General features: G+C 34.0%; 1 pseudogene; it reads right to left on the bottom strand.

Moving 5' to 3' along the window:
* Positions 1–207: 207 nt before the first annotated feature.
* On the bottom strand, positions 208–19,954 carry LOC115991042 (annotated as a pseudogene).
* Positions 19,955–23,261: the final 3,307 nt, after the last annotated feature.

Here is a 23,261-nt window from a genome sequence, read left to right as displayed (position 1 = left end):
CAAAAGCAAACAATAAGAAGTTGACTTACGACTAGGTATTTGGCAACAATTTTATTTTTCTCTGTTTGAGGAAAAGGTATTGACTAACAGTTAGAGTTGAAATATGAGAGAAAATACTGTGTGGAATCTTAGAGGGTCTTGTAAATGGAGCCCGTAGTAGTGTTCTTAAACCGACTTTGGAGGAAACAACAGCTAGGAAGAACTCTCCTAATCACTTTCCAAGAGAACCTCAAAGTACTCATAAACGCAACATACAAAGGGAACTGCAATAATGCGAAAACAGAGACTGGAAGGAATGCAGCAGTATAAATGAGCGTAGTAGTCCACCGCTTCTTCAAATGAATGATAAGTATAATTGTTGCAGCAAAAGCAAGCATAGTCACAGCCACTGAGAAGAACAGGAAGGTGAAGCCGAGTGTAAGCCTCTGTGGAAGAGAGATGCGAAAATCCCGAAGCTCAAAAGGTGAGGTAAGGATAGAAAGGAACATGACTACGGAAGTCAATGAGCTGGCGAGAGAGAGAACGTCCATGACAGTGAAAACCAAGAAGAAAGGGTCTTGTAGTAGGATGGGAACCCCAGTGTCCTGATTGGAACCTCCAGGGACCGTGTAAGCAGCTGCAAAGGCAACAGTGGCAATGAGAACAGCAACAGCAGAGCAAGCCTCAGAGGTTCGTTTCAGCCATTCTTGTGCCTCCTTTAGAAGTGCTGCATGGGTTTGTTCGAATAACTCTTGAGCGGTTTGAGCAGTTTGAGAGGTCAGTTTCAGATATTCTTGTACTTCCTTGAAAATTCTTGCATGGATTTCTTGCAATTGCTTATCTTGAGCAGTTTGAGGGATTAGAGGGGATAATTCAGAGATTCCATGGATTGGAGGAATATTTTGAGAGGCTTCAGTGGGTTTAGCGACATGATGGATTTCAGCAGCTTGAGCTTCTAGATCAAATTGATGGGTTTGAGCGGTCTTTTGCTTAATCTGGCAACGGTGCATCTCGTAATGGGAGGGTATTATCTTTCGAACACGCTGCAAAAAAAATAAAAATAAAAATAAATAAAGATATGTATAAGATTGATACACATAAATCAAACATTCTATGAGATTATTTATTCCTTCAGTGTCTCAAAGTAGAGCACCTTTATTATTGAGCTATAAAGCCGTTGGGTATGATCTGGTGTACTAATCTTGATGATGACTCTTGACATGACACCAATCACATTTATTATTACATAAGTTTGCAATTTTTATAGTAAAATTGGTAACAACTTTTTTATTAAATGGTAATTAATGGCCAAGGGTCTTGTAGCTGAATTGGCATCTCCCCATGTACAAAGTGCTTGGGGGTTTAGGGGGGAAAGGGTTCAAGCTGCGGGGTTAGCAGCATGTTGTAATTATTTCTCAAAAAAAAAAAAAAATGGTAATTAATGGTTTAAGCATTTTACAAATGTAAGAATAACATAGGCATCAAGATTAATACACCAGATCATACCTAACATAAAGTTTTTAGTTACTTCAAAAGTTCAATAAAATACTACTTCCTCCTCTTACGTGAATAATATTATTATAAATTTAATTAATGAGATTCACTATTATGTAAGGAAATAAAATATCATGTCATTATAGTCTTGAATAAGTACTCATGGCTAAGAGGTATATGATTCCTAAATTAGTGGAGTTCAAGTAGGTGCTATAAAAATTCTAGATTTTAGTTTGTATTTTAATTTTTTAATTGAGGATTCTATTGTAAATATCACTTAGGCAATGTTATCTATCTGGCTCTTAAACTTTTAGGTTGGACTATTTAACTCCAAGACATTTTTTTTTAGAATCAAATTCATAATTTAGACCGTTTGTTAATATTTATTTGTAACATAAGGATCTAACCATATGATATGATGTGCATTGGTAGGTGGTAAGATTAGTATTTTAAAAATTTTTCATGATGGGACAAAATCTTTGTACACATTGCTTGAAATTTTATTTCTAAACATAAAGGAATAAGCCAAATTTGGTGATCTCATATTCACGGAAATCTTCTCACATTCAAAAGCATATTTTGAAATAATGAATATTGTATATGGTGTTCAGTACCAAAAACAAGGACATACCTCGAACCATTGCAGCTCTTCTTGCAATTGGAGAACAGGACCAGGCAGGGTACCCCCTTTGTAATACTTCATGATTCCAACATGGTGCAAGATGGTGCACTGATCCTCATCAATCCGTCGAACTAATCTGGCCATTGGTATGTCCATCTTCTTCACAAGGTGAAAGATTTCCAATTGACGATGGCTAATGGCCACATGCAGTATGTTCCAGCATTTATCAGGAGTTACGTGATCAACCGCCTGGGGATACACTCTGAGTATCTCCTCAACAATCTCTACTATTCCTGTGCTTGTTGCCATAAGCAAAGAGGTAAGACGTTCAGCATTTTCGGCTTTTCCCGGGTCCTTCGTTATGTTATGTGTTTGATGTATACTGTTTTCTTGACTTCTTGTCCACCACGAACGATCTTTAACTATTAGCAACTTGGCTAGTTTGAAAGCTGATTCATGCTTTCTCTTTTCTCCATAAAGTCTTGCCATCATTGGCCATACTGTTAAAGTTCAAAATGTAAGACGGGTACAGGTTTAAAGAGGGGATAAGGATTTGTTTTGAATCGGAGAGATTCCAATTATTTTCCATTAAGTTGAAGGTTTATAAAGCACCACGTTCTTCATTTTGATGAAATTTTTAAATGAGCTAACAGTATCTACACCTTTAAATTCATGAAAAAGTAATCTCACCATAAAATAAACTCTCTTCATTTTTATTTTCATCTATAAGAAAGCAAGAGAGTATTGTACCTCGACAAAGAAATTTCCAAACTGATATGTTTATCTTCTTTGCCACTGCCAAATAAATTCCTTATCAAACTTTAATAAAATAAATACATATACTCGGAAAAGAATGGTAGTAAAAAGTTAAAGTCTGATAAATTTTGGATAAGATATTCTATTTTGACTTTATTTCGGTTTTGGGTTTGCAATTTAAGTTAACCCTCAGGGATTTTGATAGAGATGATAGAGGAGATTAGTTTATAGAAGCCAACTTGAAAATTTGTTAATAAATGGCATGAATTGAGTGCACATAAATTGGCATCACATAAGTATAACCTAATGTAGTGATGACTTTGTCTTATGAGGCTAGGAAACCTCTCCCAACCTCTACTTGGTTTGTAGCCTTTATATTTTGCCTATGAAATTCTACTTGGAAAAGTTCTATTAGCGGACTAGTAGTCTAGTACTCATATATGATGCTTTGGTCAGGAAAATAGGTGCGGGAAGCATAAGTGATACATTAGCGGACTAGTAGTCTAGTTTTTCTTTATTTTTTTTTTATTTTTTATTTTTAAAAATAGTTCAATAACCCAGCAAGTGTTGATTAGGAAAGTAAACCCAAAATAAAGAAAAACTAGCTCAATAGTTTAAAACTTAGTCCAAAATAAAGGGAAAAATTAGTTTTGGACTGAGTAAGGAAAATCCAAAATTTTAAAAATATACTGGCTTCAAACCATTCAAACAGCATCTTAAATATCGTACAGCACATGTGATCTCAAAAATGAGGTGCGGTGCGGTTATGGTTTTGGCTAAACCACACCTGCACCACACTGCAAATATCCTTACCCATGAACATAGGCCAAAAGCCAAATCATGTGAATTATCGGTGTTCACTTGTGTGTATTTGTGTTAATTTTTCTTTTTAGTCCGCTTTGTTCCTATTATTGATTTTGTAGATCTTTCAAGCCCATGTCACAACAAGGACAACAGCGAAATTCTTGCCAACAATCTATAATTTTTATTCTAAGTGGCATTCAGAGGATAGTTTCCAGCACCTTTCCCGTTTTCAACCCGGCTAAAAGATAAATTATGCAAAACGAAAGGGTTTTTATTTTTATTTTTATTTTTATTTTTTCTCGTGTTTAGAACATGAGCGGACCTAAGATTTCAAGCTAGAGGGGCTAGAAAAAAAATCCAAATAAGTATCCATATAATATTAACAAACTATCAACTAAGATAAATACACAAAATCATTATTTTTTAATATATTAAGATGCAATTATCTACCAATACCGACAATAAGACACAAAATAATATTGTATCTTAAGAGTATTAACTATTGCAAATAAAATTTGATTTTTCACAAACCAAAAACTACTTTTGCTACTTTAATATAGCATTTGAAATGTCTCATACGGTAATATTTTTGGTATTTGGTGTTTTAAATACTAAATATTTAGCATTTAGAACACTTGATGCTAGCACTCTAATACTGGGACGACTAACATTTTTAATCTTAAAGTTTTGTTTTTATTAAGTTTTTGAGTTGAGTAATTACTAGTTGGGTTAGGCTAATTAAAATAGAGAGGATTTAAGTTTTTGGAAGAGGGAGTCACAACTCTAAAAATAAGAAAATATAAACAATAAAAAAAAAAATTCTTCTTTTTCTTTGGGCCGGGGGGCCCAATTTTTTTTTCCTTTTTTTCTTTGGGCCGGGGGGGGGGGGGGGGGGGGGGGGGGCCGCCACCCCTATTCAGAATGCATTTCACTGCTTTCTAGACCCAAAATGCTTTATAAATATATATATATATATATATATTTTTTTTTTTTAACTGAGTGGTTGGACATTTTGGTAAGTATGATTCATTTTGCTTAGAATGGATTTTTCAAATGAGTCATTGGGATCCACCTTTTACCATCCAACCAATTAATTAAGTGCAACCAAAAAAGAAAAATTCAGCATCTGTTTGAGAACAAAATCGAAGCAAAAAAACCACTCTCACAACAATTAGAGCAATAAATAAATAAAATCTAACCCCATTGTATGAACAAAATCACACACACACAAAAAAAAAAAAAAAAAAAAAAAGAATCACAAGCGATCAACAAATCCACACAATGTGAACAAATTTAAAAATAAGACTAAAAAAATTTCTAGCAACAAAATCAAATAGATTCCAAAACATAGAAATGCAAGGAGATAAAAGAAGTGGAAACCTACGGAGCCGCATGGCATCAAGGAAGAAAAGAAAATGAAAATGTAAAAGAAGAGACTTAGTTTGGAGGGAGAGATCAGAGAAAAAAAGGTGAGAGGAAGATATCTCTGGGGTGGTGTTTCTAGTAAGCCACATGAGAGAAAATGTGGATTGGATTTAGGGGCGAGGTGTTTTCTAGGGAGTGATAAATGCTACAAGACTAGGTAATGTGTAAGGACAAAATTTTGGCTACAAACTTGTTCACCCATGATAGGAAGATGACATTCCTATTGTGGGTTCCAATTACATCTATGGTCATGGAAGAGTAGGAGAGGATGATAGGAATTTGGGGGGAGAGAGAAAGAAAGAAGATTAAAAAAAAAAAAAAAAAAAAAAAACAATGAAGTGAATAAAAAATTTATTAGTTTTTATTTGGGTGTTTGAAAGAATTTAAGAGAGGAAAAAAATTATAAGGAAAGAATGGAAAAGAAGATAAGTTAAAGATAAGGAATTTGAAATTCTCAGTGATTTCTAAAAGAAAAATAATGTGTAAATCCCCCCATTAAAAAAAAAAAAGGAAAAAGAAAAAGAATATGTAAAACCAAAAAAAAAAAAAAAAAAAAGTATTGAAAGGTATAACATAAATAAAGAATTACACTTTGATCAAAAAAGAAAAAAAAGAAAAAAAAAAAAAAAAGAATTACACTAGATGACGTAATTTGACATAGTCACACATATTAGTGTGCGTGTACATATATCACAAGTGAACCATGAATTTTTCAAATTTAAAATGATATTCTTATCTATTTTTGCACAATATAGCTTTTGCATACCTGAAGTTAAGTACAGACAAACGGTGTGCATCGGAGACTGCTCAGGTTCTAATTGACTATTATTTCCTTGGTGGCTACCATCTCTTACATCAGTGTTTAGGGATACCTGGATACAGCCACGACACCAAAAAGTTGCCAAGGATTAGGCTTGGTTTATAAAATTAGGAGAAGGTATTTGGAATGATATATCAAATTTCTACCATTTGGTATTATTTGTGAGAACTACTTTCATATGAGAGAGATTTGATTATGGTAATATAAAATAAAAATTGACAAAGTTAGGAGAAACTAGAAGGATTTAATTAGAAAAAAAAAAATTTAAATGAGAAGAAAAATAACTTTTTTATTTTATTTTTTTATTTGTTAACAGTTTCAAACATATTAACAAAGATGCTACCTAATTTCGTGGCAAAATGCCAAAATCTTATGGGTGTAGTTCCATTTAAGTTTAAAATTAATTTCATGCTTTAACTAACTAACCTTTTTTTCTTTTATTTGAATGCCAGCTAATCTCACAATTGCCTCATAAAGAAGAGGAAAATTTGTTACCATTTACATTGTGCTTAAAATTAAAGGACATCGAATTGAATTTGAATTTCTGATCCCCCAAAAAAAAGTAAGTACATTCTGAATTTATTTTAAATTTTTTTTAAAAAAAATAGAATTGGTATTCACAAAAGTTGTAAATTCGATCATTTTAATATGTCAATGAAGTATTTGATAAAAATGTTATATATGCACTATCTTAACTCAACCATTAGAAAATAATCATATCCATGACACATTGTTGGTCCTATTTAGAATTAGGTCTTATTAGAGTCATGCATGGTCACACTTGGTTGAGTTTGAGATATTTTTCAACCCAATTCAACCTCCTTGGGTTGAAAATTGTCAACCCAACTCAATCCATAATAATTCTAAAACCTAGGTGTTGGGTTGAGTTGGGTTGGATCATCAAAGTATGATCATTTTTTTCTAGCCTAATAAAATTTTTTAGGTTTTATTCAATTGTTTTAGTTAATTTTTTTTACAATTGATTACAATTTACACAATTGAGCATAATATTTTAATTTTATCAAAATTATGCCTCAAAATATCAAAATATATCATACTAACAAATTTAAATAAAGTAACAAAATCCTAAATAAATCAACTAACAATCTAAAATACAACTTGAATCCAACTCGACCCAAAGTTTTACAAAAAATTACAACCCAACCTATCAACTCAAGAAAAATCAATCTAAAGTGTCCAATTAGGTTGGGTTTTGTTCTTCAAGTTTCTGGGTTAAATGCACTTCCCTATTTAGAATATCTCACTTTTTAAATAAACATCTTTTAATACATTGTTTTTCAAATAAAAAGATAAAAATTTCAATTAAAACTATTGAGATGAATTAAAGGTAAGTTAAAAAAAAAAAATTATTAATATAATATAATATATATTGACATTTGAAAAATATCTTACTTTGAATATTTAAAAAAAAAAATCATAATTTGGAACATTCCAAGCAAAAGACCTACAAAGTGAGTATATATATATATATTAATCAATCTCACTCTTTTCTACTTTCCCCACTTGAGACCCTAAATTCACGTCATGAAAATCTAACTGCTTACCCAAAAAGAGAAACTAGTTTAGTAAAGTTGAGGGAAGGATCATACAGTAATAAATGAATCTCTTGAGCAATGCATACTTCCTTCCACTCTTGAATGCTGATGGATTTTTTGAGAGGAGCTGGAGTCCTATCATCCCCTTTTCATTTTTTATATTAATTAAGTCTGGATACTTCATGGCTATTTCCAGCGCAAGGTCTGTGTTTGCAGTTCAAACAGGGAATAAGTATTATGTAACAAGCATAAGAAAAGACAATAAACAAGAGTATTGATTCATATCAATATATCAAATCTGTGTTCTATACATGCAATAGAAGGAAGACATTAAAAAATAATGGTGAAGCAATTAACTTTATCATGTTAATATCAAATGAGGTGGTGTTGAGAGTTTGAACTTTGAAGCATGCTTCTACTTTACTCCCAATAAAGAGAGGGGAAAAAAAAAAAAAAAAACTCAAAAAACCAAGTGGTAATTTTTTAATGGCTGGGCAAAAAATACTCACCAAAGAACTCAGCAATAATTGCCATGTGAAGAATGGTAGATCCATTCATGTCGGTCAAATAGGGCAAATTAGGCACTTTTATTATTTTCACCCAGTCAGCTAGAAGCCTGAACATTTCAGTGTGGCCAAAGCGGACTGCTCTGAAGAGAGGTGTTTCGCTATTATTATTTTGTATCGACAGCAGTTCTGGAGTTACTATTAACAATTCTTTCGCAAGGCTTGTCATATTGGTTGCCGCAGCATCATGGAGAACGGTATCCCCTAGTGCATTTTTTTGGGTCAGTGGTGGAAGAAGACCCGATTGAACATGTCTCTCCAGGAATTTTTTTGCGATGTTCTCTCGTTTCATGTAAATAGCCAGGTGAAGAATGGTATCGCGGCAACAGGTGAAATCCTCAAAACGACGCTGCCCCCATTCTGAATATTGAGCAATTACATTGGACTCGTCCCCCTTCACAAGGTTACTATAGAGTTCCCTTAACTTGCGAAATTCAGGAGTTCCATCACTGAGGCTACTATAGAGTTCCCCTAACTCGCCAAACCCTGGAGATTCATCCATGAGAGAGAGTAAGAGAGAGAGAGAGAGTTTTTTTTTTCCTTCTGTTGAGAGAGAGAGTTAGGTGTGTCTACAAGAACGCCCTCATTTGCGAATATATAGTATTGTAGATCCAGAGGACAATGGCCCACTAGACAGTTTGGACCAAATTGCATCATTTCTACAGTAATGTTCTTAGTAATTCACTCTGTTACTTTTAAAAGTATGAAGCAAAGAATAAAACATAACCAAAAAAGAAGCAAAGAATTATGTACATATAACTTTTTTGAAGAAAGCGAATTGTACATTACTGGAACCTCACTATCAATGATCCCATTGGCGGAGGATCATAATGCCAGAGGGAGAGGGCCATGGCCTCTCCAAGATTTCTAAAACAAAATCTTGCGATTCTGCTAAAGAGGGGAATCTCTTACATAAAAAGAAAAAAACAACCCTCACCCTCCTCTTTCTCTCTCTTTCTCTTTCTTCTTTGCCACCACTTTCCCTTTATTTCCTCCTCAGCATAGGCGGCTCAACAGTATAGGCAAATGACGCAGTGGCCTAAAGACCTCAAGTAAAAAAAAAGCTCTCAAATTTTTATTAATAGAGTTATTTTTTATATTATAATAGACTAATTAAGCCTAATTATTAGCAAATAAATAAAGTAATTTTTTATCAAATAAAAAAAAAATACGTCCACAATATTTTTCACAACAAATTCTAAATGGCAAATTGTTATTGGCTGTTATAGGTAAGAAAAAAAAAATTTAGTTGTGGGGTCAAATTAAAATTAGTAACAACTTAACACTTAGGATTTGTTGTAAGTATTGTAAATGACAAGTTGTTATTAACTGTTAATAGTGAACAAAAAAGTAATTTTAGTGGTGGATTCAAATTAGAATTAGTAAAAAATTAACATCTAAGATTGTTATGAAAATGTTGTGAATGTAGCACTTCTCAAAAAACCAATATAAAAAAATTTCACAATATTTTTCACAACAGCTGAGTTGGAAAATTTTTATTAGTTCTCATTTAAGTCCTCTGCTAACATTATATTTTTACTTACTACTATCAATCTGCCACATCAATAGGTGCGAAAAGTTTTAATAATTTTTTGTCTATAGACTTTCTCAATTTTTTTTTTTAAATTTCGTGATTAATTAGTAATTTTGCATATAAAACAAGATAATAGAGTTTAAATAATATTTAAAAAAAATTTAAAAGTCATATTTAAATATATAAAAAGTCTCCATTTAACTTTCGCCTAAGGCTGCCAAATATATCAAGCCACCCCACTCTTTGGCCAATCTTTCTCTTTTGTCTCTTCTTGTATCACTCCCAGAATGCCCAAAGTCATAGGGTGGCCAGCAAATCGTGTGAGGAACACGTACATCAAGTTCTTTGAGGACAAGAAGCAAAAAAACTAAGAGTCCAGCCCGTTCATCCCTAACAATGATCCCACTCTTCTCCTCGCTAACCTTTTTTCCTATCTATCTATCTATCTCATTTCCAACCAAAGAGTATTTGCTTTTTTATTTGAGTATTTTTAATTTTGATTTATTCATTGTTCTCCTTTTTCCTGCAATATTCTAATCTTTTGGTTCAATTTAGGTTTTTTGGGGGAGAAAAAAGAAACCCCGATTATAGTTCTTAAACTGCATTCACATAAATTTAGCACTTAACACTCTAAAAAACTATTTTATCTATTTTAACATACCGCTTAATAATACACCCTATTTCATATATTCTATTTTTTTACCACTTTATTTAAATATTATTTATTCATTTTCTCTTTATTCTTATTTTACTACTTAAAAAAAAAAATTTCTTTGAGCATAAAATAGAGGGAGAATTGAATAAAACATTGTGATTTAATATTTAGCTTGTTGCTTAGAAACTTATTGTAGCAACGAATTAAAAAAATTTAAGTATAGCTCACCAGGCATAGATTATTTTTGGTATTTGAGGTGCTAGAATAGCAATGTAAAAACATACACATTGCTGGTTCTAAAACTTTTTTGCATTTATCACCTCAAAAACTAATTTTATCTATTTTAACACACCATTTCACAACTCACCCTATATCAATTTTCTTACTATTCATTTATTTATTAATTTCTTTCTCACTTTCTCTCTCTTCCTCTCTGCCACAAAATGATACGAGTTAGTTAGAGCAATTATTTGGCAAGAGCTAAAGAAATTAGTTAGTTACAATGTCACACTCCAAATCCAAAAGGGTCCAAAGCAAGAGAAAAACATCTTTAAGGTACCTGTAGATTTTTCTTTTTTTGACAATTCAATTGAAATGATTCATACCAAGTACCAACATCAAAAATTATTATAATAATTTCATTGACAATACTCCCAAAGTAAGTCAAAGCTCTATGCAATAATTACAATGATCATTGGCCACAAAAGAATGGAGGTCTGAATAAATAAAATTACATATCAATAACTTGTCCCATCAGTAGAAATAAAGTCATAATAACTACTATAATATACAAAAGAATCAGTCAAGTTTACTCTATGATACACATCATCTAAATATCTCCATCACAAAAGTTCAGTCTCCATCAGTAGTTAGTCTAACTATTGCTAGCCTCGAAAAAACTGTCTCAAAATAATTGTTGCCTACTCTGAAAAGTTTCTAAAATAATGGGATGAAACAAAACCCAGTAAGTAGCATAATTAATTGGGGTCGGGGAAATTCAGGTTTCATGATGATGAACATATTACAAAACATGTTATAATTTGGGAATTTCCATTAGGATCATGCATATCCATTTTTCTTAATAAATTGACAAGAATGATTAAAAGAATGTAGCACCAAACTTTTTCAAAATATTTCAACATGAAACTACATACTATTTACTGTGAGCTATCAAAACACCCTTTTAAAACCCAAAAATCCAACCAAAGGCCACGTGACAAGCCACTATAAAGACATTAAGTATGCCACAAAGACATCAAGTTACGCCATGAAGATATCAGTTATGCCACGAAGACATCAATTATGCCACAAAGACAGCAATCCACCATAAAAACTAGGTGCCAACATGCCAATGTCACAAAAACTACGGCAGTTGGCTGGGTAATCACATGTCACAGCCCAAGAATAAAAACATGAAGAGCTCACAGTTTACATGAAATCAAAACACGGTTCAATTTCGAGTAGTTTCACAAAAACCTCTGAAATACACAAAATGATAGGCCAAAAACGTATTGACCCCTTGTGATGAATTTATTGATTAATTAGCCAAGTTTATTAATTAATCAAATTAAAATGCAAAGTGCGTGGTAACACAAATAAATCACCAATTAAACTAAGTAAGCAGAATGGGAAAAACCTACACAACAAAAACCCCACTGGGTGATTTTAAGGTCACCACTCCCGAAAATCCAATATCATCAAAACAAGCATTTACAAGTAAAGGAATCCTAGTACCTTATACCAACTTACAATTGAACTCTTACCCCAATACCCAACTGGAATTGTTCTATAGTGACAATCTCTCATTTTCAATATATGGCTCCCCATACGTGACTAACTAACTGTGCGGATCCCAGTACACGACTTAATCACCAACTTATGAAGGATATTGGTTGCAAAGTTCTTCAGTTCATCCAAACGATGAAGAAATGAAGTTGCTTGGTGACAAAACCCTACGTTGTACAAACACAACAACTTCTTCAAGAGAAAGATGAACTAGGGCAAATTCTGTCTTCGGTCACAATTTGCATGAATAAGACTTTGCGTCACACTCGTGCAACTTATGTAACCTTTGATAGCTCTTAAAATAATTCTTATATATATTTAGGGTTGTAAGAAAAGAAAGCCTAAATACATACACACGGATTGGATGAAAAACAATCTTGAAAACTGAACTTCATAAACCTCGATAAATAGTGTAACGTCCCTATCAATCAGACCCAAAAAAAAAAACAAAAAAAAAAAAAAAAAAAGGAAGTCAGATTTTTTTTTGGGACCACACATGCCTCCCAACTACCCCCCATTCCCACCACTCATTTTTACTTATCTTTTACTCTCTTTGACCGGCTCCTCACTTCTCTTTCTCTTTTCTTTCTTTTTCTTCCTTTGCATTTTCGGTAGAACACTCCTCTACACTTCCTCACACTCTCTCACCAGTACCTCCATGCCACCATCTCCACCATCATTTTTCCGGCAATGTCACCAGAAAATCCATAGGAACCTCTAAGCATCTTCATCTTTTATTTGAGGTAAAAGTTTATAGTCTTTTTGGTGGGTTTTACACTTTTGCTTGAGGTTATTTTTATTGAAATTTTAATAATGATACCCATGTGATTTATGAGCATTGAAAGTGATATTTATGTGTTTTTATGTATGCGTTTTGTATTGGTGGAATTATTTGATGAGTGGGTATATAATTTGTGGTAATGATGACTACCTAAGGTTTATTTATGGGGGAAAATTTAGGGGTTTTGAGTTATGACATGTGATGGTTGGTAAATCTAATTTTTCCTTTGCCATTAGGTTTATTTGGTGTTAGTTGAAGTCCTAAATTTCTTGTCTTGGAGGATATTTTGATTCTGCTTTTGCTTTCATGGGCCTCTTAATGATGTAGTGTAAATTTTATGGAAGTTAGTCATAATGTTAGATATGATATTAAATGGGTTAACTTTATAAATTGGAGTCTATGCCTTGTGAATTAATTTATTGAGAAACTTTGGAAGTGGAATATGTTATTGATGAGGTTAAATGCTAGGCTTCCCTAATTAAGTGCATATTTGGCAATTCCTAAATTGTAACTAGATACAATTTTAAGCTTTATGCTTACCGTATTAAGTATGCTTGATATTGTTGAGATTCTAGCTAATCTCCTTTGGAGTTTGGAGAATTAGGCTTTTACGGTTGCGAGATAAGTAGCTTTTTAATGGGATTTTTGAAAAAATAAACATTTTGCATATATGTTGTTTGGGGTTGGACACGCTTTTGGAAACTACTTATGGAAACTATATTTTCCTCAAAACTATTGTGTTGTAACCTTAATATAAATATATAAATATATATATATATATATATATATGTGAGTATATATGAAAATGCATCATATTTGGTATTGCATTTGGGGAAATGCATATATATATATATATATATATGTGTGTGTGTGTGTGTGTGAGTATATATGAAAATGCATCATATTTGGTATTGCATTTGGGGAAATGCATGAATTATTGATATGGAAAAATGAGCATCTTTTATTTAATCTTAGATAAGGAAATCTTAGATTTTATGGTATATTAGAAAATTTAAAGATGCTTATCTTGTCTTGTTATATGGGAAGTTGATAGAAAATCTCTTGACAAGAATGAAGTTGAAAACCTTAATAACTTTGTAGAAGTTAGATTATTTAAGATTTTTCTGAAACTACCTGGTTATGAACTATGTTTCAAAGTAATGTAACATGTGAGTTTATGTGGTTTTAACACCACGCCATATGTGATTCCCCGGTGATCACTCGATTTGGTTTTAGTAGTCTTTGTGACAACAGAATCAAATCCAGGTCAGTGCCCTTTCACTTTAGATGACGTGTTCTTCCCTACTATCTATGGGGGGGGGGGGGAAGAGGTTCCTTGATTGTGTGTGGGTGAGGCTGCTGCCCATGGGGCCAAGAGACCACATACAAGAGAAGTCCTATTTGACGGGCTCTCTCTGCTGCCCATAGGGGGAGAGAAAAACCTTTGAGGGTATGGGTGAGGCTACTGTCCATGGGGCCAAGAGTCTGCATACCAGAGAGGACAATATCATGCCAGTTGTGAATGAGTGGATCCCCTGACCGGTCTATATGGTAGTGTGGTATATTTGTGATAATTTATCTTATGTTAGATATTATGACTTTGCAAATTATATTGTTGATACTCATAGATTATAGTATATAGTTTTAAGATATTTATTTTGAGAAACTTTGTGTTTTATTATTAAATCATTCTTGTCATATTATTATTATTGAAGATGAAACTTGCATTTCCCCCACTCCCATTAATTATGCTACTTACTGGGCGTTAACTCATTCCACCCTCTAACAGTTTTTCAGAGTAATTAGCTATACCATGGATATGAAGCATACTTCGTTGGTGATGATTGAAATGCTATGTTAAATTTGGAGACTTTTGCTGTAAATGGTTGGTGACTTAACTTTGCTATGTTCACCGAGACATTAATTAATTCTATTGGAGGTTGGTCACTTGAGGTTTGTTAGCCTTAGGCATGGTAGGCCTAGACTCAATATTAAGATTCATTATTCTTGATAAGACTTGGGGTAATCCAAGAGTTTTGTAATATATATATATATATATATATATATATTCATGTATTATGTGGAAGCACATGCTTTTTAGTTATTATTCGTAAATATGTTATAGAGCTCTAACTTGTAATGTGGAGATTCATGGTTATATATTATTATCATGTGGAAAAGAAAGGAAAATAAAGATCTCCTATAGTTGGTTGTCCAAAAAGGAAAAATATACAGGTATCTTTAGGATGTATTTCTCATGCTTTAGACTCTTTTGGGTTTGGGGCGCGACAAATAGCCATCTATCGAGCTGGCTGTCGAGCCACGGGTTTCAACAGCTTTTAAACCTTGATAGATGATAGCTGTTGAGCTTTAAAATTCTGCACTTCATTCCTTGATTCTTGGACAGACTTATATGGCTTTAACACTTGAATTTGAAATAAGATTTCTTGAAGCATTAAACACATCCTAGATTTATCTAATTACAAGTAAAGTGTGTTTTGTCAAAGGATTAGCCCACTACTTAAAATAGTGATATATGTTCCTAACATTGAATCACATATGTCCTAACAATCTCCCCCTTTAGCAATCCGTGACAAAACCACAACAAACAAATAAGATATAAGAGAAGTCATAAATCACTCAACTCATATTCACTTGTTGAATACAATAAAATCTATCCTAACACAAACTCTTGAAAAACTTTTCAAGAAGAGAATTCATGGCAAGAAGACTGACAACCTGTATTTCTAAAACACTATAAACAAAACTCATCAAGGCATCTTAGTGTGAAATCGAAATAAAAGATTGCATACAATTAATAAAAAATATGTGTATAAAAAATGAAAAGAAACAACACATGGAGAGATAGGTGAAATAACATACATCAATATATATAAAACAAGTATAAATACAACGTATGTCAAAATGATCACAAGACCAATATACAAGATATAATATATCTGAAAAAGAAAGAAAAGAAAAGATACATAAATTCCTCATTACATCCCTCAATATACACTTCCCCTAACAAAAATCTCCTATACTAACCCTCCCCCTATGAGAATGACTACTCTTATATCCAAAAATACTCCCCCTTTTTGTCACGAGTGACAAAGGGTAGGAGTATCAAGTAGACATCTGGTCATTACTGGTAGAGCTAGCATCTCCATCCCTATCATCATCATCGTCATCGAATCTCAACATCATCCTCGGATGCCTCGTTGTCATCAGATGCCTCGGGAGAAGGAGAGGGAGACTCTACGAAGCCACCAAGGCGAGCCTGCCATCTAGCAATACGGTCAACACGGGTGTTCACCTGACACAACTCATCAGTGAGAGTGTCAAGGTGAGCATCGAAGCTGTGCCATGATCGCAACTAGATTCACATCACTCGTAGAGGAAGAGGGAGCGGAGGTGGATGGAGTTGAAGGAGTGGGAGGAGCTACCATACCGAACCTACTCAATTGTAGCTGCGCCTCGCTCCATTTAATGGTGGCGGCATCAATGGTACACATAATAGAGAAGTGGTCGGAAACGGGAAAGGGAAAAAAAATGGCGTAAAATCCTCGTGATAGTTGAAGGGAAAATATGAGCTTATCATGGGTCGTCATATCCCTATATACATCTCTAATAGAAAGAATAAAATGAGAGAAAAAATCTAAAGTGAGATACTCTAGAAGAGAAAGAAAAAATCGAGCACGGGTCTCAGTAATAGAGTTATAGTGAGAAAGAGGGTGTAAAAAAAAGTCATAACCATGTTCATGAACCTAGGACCTTTAGCAAAGGCCGAACACAGAGTAAACTGACAATCGCCCCAATAAGAGGGACGCTCACAAAAAGCTGATATAAGCTCGTCTTTGGACACAGTCCTCAGATGCTTACAACCGGGGTAATCAGGATGCTCTACCCTCAAGACATGGAGCACATCGAATACAATATCCGATGTGACCACAATGCCCGTACCTCAAATGTGAGTAACAAAACAAGGTACTAAATAATCAAATCCATGTATGAGTAGAACTTCTGGATAAGCATGAATGGACAAGTGACCAGGATGTCACACAGTGACTTCCAACCCCTACTGTAAATGACAGTGGGTAGGTTAGTGTAGGAGAAGTCCAACAAAATGAGTTGGCATTTTGAATGAACACCTCGTCGAGAAAAGTTCTCCAAGAAGTCCTTGCTCATCACAGAACCAAATAGAAGAAGGAGTAGGATCAAACGAAGTGGGTGCCTCGAAACAAAGAAGGTTCCAGGACGGAGTAGATTTATGCTTAGGTGCCATAACGCAACTAACTTAAACTAGAGAGAGAGGGAGAGAAAGAAACATGCAGAAAAGCACCAATACAATCAATATATAGGAATATAGAGAATGTAAGATACGTATGCATGAAAATGCATGAGCATGTGATATGCAATAGTAAAAACATCATGAGCTCAGCCCAATCCAATCCTACCAACACACATGTTTACAACAAAGTAAACACACATCTAAGAATGCATGAAATATTGTTATAATGCAAATGAGATGCAATGCATGATGTTTTAAGATCAAAAATATAAAACCCATCCCAAAAATTTCACAATAACTTCGTCAATTTTGAAAAACCCCAAAAGTTTAAAAAAATCCCAAAAAGTTAGGTCAAATGCATGAAATGCATGAAAAAGAAGGATTAGGACACTTACCAAGTGAAGAAAAACTTGATCTAGGCCGAAAAATCCTTGAGGATGAAGTTTGGAGTGAGAGAGAGAGGTTTTGGGAGGTGAAGAGGTAGTAGGAATCAAGAGAGATTGAGAGAAGTGAGATTTGAATCACACTAACCCTATATATAGAAGCTTAGTAATTCTTGACAGATCGAGAGGTGTCGAGCTTTAAAGGGTCGATAGATGCAGCTATCGAGCAGGTTTCCAGAGGTGTCCATAGCAAAAAGAAGCTCGATGGATTGAGGTACTATTGAGCAGCTATTAAGGAGATAGAAACTTTCTCGATGGATCGAGGAGCTATTGAGAAGCTGTCGAGATTGCGATAAAAAGAAGCTAAAGAGCTCGATAGATAAGCCAGGTGTCGAGAGGTGTCAAGGAGCTGTCGAGTTTGCTTAAAAACAGTATTTCAAGAAGAGAAAAACACAGACATGAATGCAATTAAATATGCAACTCAACCAAGGATCTAATCAACATTTTAAACTCTCAAAAACGTTTGTCAACAAAAAAAAAATGTTAAGCACATAGATCCCAAAGCACACACACACTAAACAAGTTTAACAAATTTTATATTTTAAAAACAAGTTAAGACATCTTAGTGAGCATACATAGACACAAGTATTCCTTGTGATGGCCAAATCACATTGTACCTGCACATGTATCAAAAGTAGCAAAGAATATTGCGTGTTATGTGTGAAAAACATTGCAAGATTGTATAAGTGTCTATATGTTATGACGATTTGAGATATGAGAAATCACTTTAACTCACACACAATCATAACTGTTTGATGGGGACTATCACCTTCGAGGTACATTTTATAACTCCCACATCTCCTAGAATGCTTGCAATCATATATAAAACATTTTGATCTTTTTGCTTTTATTTTTCTTTGCATATTTTTCTTATAAGCAAACCATGCATGGGCATATAAGAGAGAGAAAATAAATACCCAATGATGTTAAGCATTTGACATTGCACTTTTACGTTACTGAAGCATAGAGATGTCATTTCATGATTGGTGAGAAATAGTGGTGAGATGGTTATTTATGCCTTTCTCATAGTATTTTCTAGTCCTTCCCATCAAAAAGAGTGATATGAGTATTAAGTATAAGAGATCACTTAACCTTACTTATCACAAACATGAGCCACAAAGCTCATTTACTTAGTTGTGTATAGAAATGCTCATCTATGCTACAAAAGATATAAAGTTTAGAAAACTTTGTTTTAATGGCCATCCAAGATACACAAATACTAATGTACACAAACACACACTGTTTTTGTATTTTTCAATTTTTTCTTATTTTTATGTGAAAAACAAAATAAACCAAAACTAAAAGGAAAACAAACAAAAACAAATTAAACCAAGCAATGCATAAAACTAGACTAACCCAAAACAATAAAGCAAAACACCCAAGTAATGCAAAAATAAAAACAAGAAGGGGAGAGAGAAAAAGTGACGAAATCACTTGGAGACATTTTCCTTCCACACCTTAGAAGAACCTTCCTGTTTAGTGAACCTTTGACCCAACAGTGAGGGGATAGAGTTAAAAACGTTCAAGTTCGAAAGAAACATGAGGGCTTTGAGAAGATCTCCAAGAGGAGCGAAAGAGGATGGAAGCTGATTCTGATCTCCCGACGCGATCATGCTATTGCCCTTTTGAGTAGCTAGCCACTTGTAGCAATTAGGTCGAGTATGTCTAGCTGCTCCACAGTGATGACAGAAATGCTGCTTTTTTTGTTTTGGCTTTTAAGAGTTTCCCTTCTTAACCCTAAGGTTTTTAGTCTCATTCTTAGCAAGTTTAGGGGGTGCTCCTAAGATAGACTTACCCTTATCTATATTCTCACTAGGTAATTCATTTTTAACTTCACTGTTCTCATTTTCAACATTCTTAGCAAGAGGAAAAAAAATACTAGCACTAGTAGTAGCAATACTAGGAGAAGAGAAATCATACCCAAACCGGTTCGATCAGAAGCAGATTTCTAAAGACTGAGCATCTCATCAAGCTTAGCGCTTGAAGTCCTTTCCAGCTGAGCTCTGACTTGGAATAGTTCTACCTCAAGCTTCTTGGTCTTCTCAGCCAAGAAATTATTCTTAAATCTCAGTGCTCAAATGGTCTGATTTGCTTCATCAAACTTTGTAGAGATCTCTTCCTGCTCAAGCTCCACATCACTAAGTTTCTTGGTGGCCAACCTATACAACTTCTCATACTTTTTTGAGACCTTATATAACTTTGCATAGGCTATGTGGATGTCATCTTGTTCATCCATCTTTTCAAACTTAGACTCCACCAATTCCTCTTCTTCATCCACATTTTCAACAATCCATTCAGTAGGATTTATGGTGGTAGTGAAGGCATTTAGGATTCCATCATCCTCATTATCGGAGTCATCCTCAGGCTTAATGTCACTCAACGTAGCAGCAAGTGCCTTGCTTTTCCCAATGGTCTTAAGATACGTAGGGCACTCTTGCTTCATATGACCGAAACCTTGACACCGAAAGCACTTTGGTCCTGAGGGTACAGTGTACTGACCACCATCCTTAGCATCCTTCTTCCTTTTGCATTGGCATTTTTCATGAACTTCTTGAATTGCCTGGTGATGTAGGACTTCATCTTAGAATCTTCATCATCAGAAGACTCATCAGTATCATTGCTCTTGGCCTTTAATGTCATGCTCTTACTCTTGTTCGATTTCCTGATCCTTGTCAAACCCAACTCATAGGTTTGTAAATTGCCAACTAACTCTATTAAAGGAATTTTGTCAATATCGTTTGATTCCTCAATCGCGGTGATCTTGGCATGGAATCTTTCGGGCAAAGATCTAAGTACTTTTCTCACAATCTTAGGTTCAAGAATGGTTTCCCTAAGATTAAATGCTATGTTTACTATGCCCTTGAGCTTGGCATAGATCTCATCAAATGACTCATCCTCCTCCATCTTCATCTCTTCAAAGCTAGTAGTGAGCTTCTGAAGGTTTAAGTCCTTGACAGCCTTGGTTCCTTCATAGGTTGTCTAGAGGATGGTCCATAATTCCTTTGCAGTTTCAGTGGAGGATACCTTCTTGAACTCGTCATTAATGATTGCATTGAATAAAGCATTTAATGCCCTACTATTGAAGTTTGCCGCCTTGATCTTAGCATCATCCCAGTCGGCCGGGGCTTTTGTAGGCTTGGTCCAACCTATCTCTACAGCTTGCCACACTTTCTCATCTAAAGACTGAAAAAATGCTTTCATGCGTACTTTCCAGTATGCATAGTTAATGTTATCAAATAAAAGAGGTATAATAAGAGTCTATCCTCTATCCATGACAAACAAAGGTCAATAGATCACATAGCAAAGATTAACCCTAATTAGAGTATGTCTGCTCTAATACCACTTGATAGGCCAAAAACGTATTGATCCCTTGTGATGAATTTATTAATTAATTAGCCAAATTTATTAATTAATCAAATTAACATGCAAAGCATGTGGTAACATAAACAAATCACCAATTAAACTAAGTATGCAGCAGAAAATAAATTAACATGGTAATTTGTTTACGAATGAGGAAAACCCACATAGCAAAAACTCCACCGTGTGATTTTAAGGTCACCACTCCCAAGAATTCACTATTATCAAAACAAGAGGTTATAAGTAAAGGAATCTCAGTACTTATACCAACCTATAGTTGAACCCTTACCCCAATACCCAATTGGACTTGTTCTGTAGTGACAATCTCTCCTTTTCAATGCACAGCTTCCAGTACGTAACTAACCAATTGCACGGATCTCAGTACACGACTTAGTCACCATGAGAAGGATGTTGGCTGCAAAGTTCTTCAGTTCATCCAGACAATGAAGATCATGAAGTTGCTTGGTCACAAAACCCTACAATGTACAAATATAGTAGCTTCTTCAAGAGAAAGATGAATTAGGGCAAATTCTATTTTCAGTCATAATTTGCACGAACAAGACTTTGCTTCACACTCATGCAACTTTTGTAACCTTTGATGGCCCTTAAAATAATCCTTATATATGTTTAAAGTTGTGAGAAAAGAAAACCTAAATACATACACACGGATTGGATGAAAAACAATTATGAAAAATTAAACTTCATAAACCTCGATAGATAGCCATCTATCGAGCTAGCTGTCGAGTCACGGGTTTCTGTAGCTTTTAAACCTTAATAGATGCTAGTTGTCGAGCTAGTTGTCAAGTTTTAAAATCCTGCACTTCATTCCTTGATTCTTGGATAGACTTGTACGGCTTTAACACTTGAACTTGAAACAAGGTTTCTTGAAGCATTAAACACATCCTAAATCTACCCAATTACAAGTAAAGTGTGTTTTGTCAAAGGATTAGTCAACTACATAAAATAGTGACATATGTTCCTAATATTGAATCACATATGTCCTAACACAAAATATTCACAAGGTTCTCAAATTTTCCAAAATCATTACTTGTTAATAAGATTTTCTGTCAATTTCCCAAATATCATAAGTCAAGATAAAATACCTTTAAAATTTGCAAACAATGCAATAAATCCATAAAATCCATTCCCAAGAGTTTTATAAAAGATGCTTATCTTTTCCATGCTAACACATCATACATTTCCCCATATACATTACCAAATATGATGCACTATTCATAAATAGTCATATATAACAGGGTCACAACACAATACTTTTAGGAAAACATAGTTCCACAAATAATTTTCTAAAATGTGTTTGACCCAAAAATGACATTTATGCAACATGATTATTTTTGAAAAAAGGTCTCATTAAAAGCTACTTACCTTGCAACCCCCCAAAAACCTAATTCTCCAAGCTCCAAAGGAGATTAGCTAGAATCTAAACAATATCAAGCAAACGTATCATAATAAGTATAAAACTTGAAATTGTATCTAGCTACAAATTAGAAATTTCCAAATAAGCAATTAATTAGGCAAGCCTAGTATAACCTCACAAATAATGTATTATACTCCCAAATTTTCCCAACAAATTAATTTACAAGGTATAGACCCCAATTTATAGACATAAATCATGACATTCAAAGTCTTCTCCTTTATCATAAGTGATCCTAACACTTTATGAATTCTTCCACAATATATACATACTATTTTCAAGAGACACATGAAACAACAACATATATAACAATATCCACCATTACAAACCTAAATATAAATCCTTTACTAACTCCAAATAAACAATAAAAATTAGATTTACCAACTATCTCACATTATCAAGCAAAAACCCCCAAATCCTTATCATGGGTAAACCTCAATTGGCTACCATTGTAAAAAATCCACAACCATTCACCAAATATGTCCACCAAAACAAAACCCATATACATAAACACATGAATATCACTTCCAAAACTTAGATTAGAAGAACCTCTAGCAAAATATGAAAACCCACCAAAATATAAGAGCTCTTACCTTAAATAAGATAAGATGTATGGGAGTGTGAGAGGCAGAGATATAAGTGTGTGTTTATGTTAGTGTGAAAAGAAGGAAAAGAGAATAGAAAGAAGGGTATGGCTGGCCAATGGAAAGGGGAGATATTTTGGGAGAAATGAGTGGTGGGGAATAAGGGGTAGGTGGGGATCATGTGTGGCTCCATTAAAAAAATATGATCCCCTTTTTTTTTTTCCTTTAAAAGTTTTGGGACATTACATACAATATTTATTTGGCAAGAGCTGAAGAAGTTAGTTATGATGGTTGGATTCAATTGATAAGGACAATGAAGATTAGTTATTTAGCCATTGATGTAACTAGTTGTAATTAATTTTAGCTGATTGTAATTA

Source organism: Quercus lobata, chromosome 5 (genome assembly GCF_001633185.2).
Source record: "Quercus lobata isolate SW786 chromosome 5, ValleyOak3.0 Primary Assembly, whole genome shotgun sequence".
Classification (NCBI taxonomy): domain Eukaryota; kingdom Viridiplantae; phylum Streptophyta; class Magnoliopsida; order Fagales; family Fagaceae; genus Quercus; species Quercus lobata.
This window is presented reverse-complemented; position numbering and strand designations above follow the sequence as displayed.